The 745-nt window shown below is 45.5% G+C and overlaps 1 long non-coding RNA gene across 1 annotated transcript in view; it reads right to left on the minus strand.

The window, feature by feature from the left end:
• Window positions 1–447: 447 nt before the first annotated feature.
• The window catches only part of LOC106943231 (uncharacterized), a 6,647-nt gene continuing 6,349 nt past the window's right edge, over window positions 448–745 (minus strand). Inside the window, exon 2 of the long non-coding RNA XR_001423862.1 lies at window positions 448–562. This is a non-coding gene — a long non-coding RNA (uncharacterized LOC106943231). The remainder of the gene's footprint in view (window positions 563–745) is intronic.

Genomic DNA, 745 nt, shown 5'->3' on the forward strand with positions numbered 1-745 from the left:
ATTCACTTATGGATTTGTGTATCTGTATTAATATAAATATTGGACAAAGTGCATGATTTTGTTTCATATGGAAACATTAAGTTGATGCAGAACTTGGTATCGTCACATGGCCACAATGACAGAAACAGATCAGCAGTTAGAAACAGCTCACCTCTCTGATGGTGGAGATCCAGGAGATTTAAATTCAATGGGAAGACCCTTTGACCTGTCGCTCTTAAAGGACACACAGCTGGCTTTTGGTTCTGGTTCTGGTTCTGGCCTGAGTCTCTGATGGATCCTGACAGAAACATGATGATTAAAACTGAATCGCTTCAGTCTGGATGAAGCAGCAAAGAGGAGCAGCAGCAGCTTCAGCACCACGTCTGATTGGGCCTGATGTAGTGAACGCTGTGTGAAAAGGGCTGTGGACAGTTAGAGATGGTGCCCTCTCCGCTGACCTTTGCTCTGGCTCTCATCTTCCCCACACAGAGTGGTTTTAGAGGGAGGGACTCCCTCCTCTCTGTCCTCACACTGATCCATGCTGCTGAATTCACATCAGCTCACACACACTTTCTAGCTTCACCTGCAGAGGAAACACACATCATTCATCTGCACATCAACTCTGATCATCCTTTACATCATTAGTGCTGGAAAAAGATCAGCTGCTCCTCCTCTGATTGGCTCTTCTTCTCTGCTTCATATCAGTGTCAGGTGAATGCAGTCAGACAGCAGAGAGGCAGAGGAAGCTGCAATTGCAATAAATCAA

This window comes from Poecilia latipinna, unplaced genomic scaffold (assembly GCF_001443285.1).
Source record: "Poecilia latipinna isolate Pla-1442-1.1 unplaced genomic scaffold, P_latipinna-1.0 Scaffold5020, whole genome shotgun sequence".
Taxonomy (NCBI): Eukaryota; Metazoa; Chordata; class Actinopteri; order Cyprinodontiformes; family Poeciliidae; genus Poecilia; species Poecilia latipinna.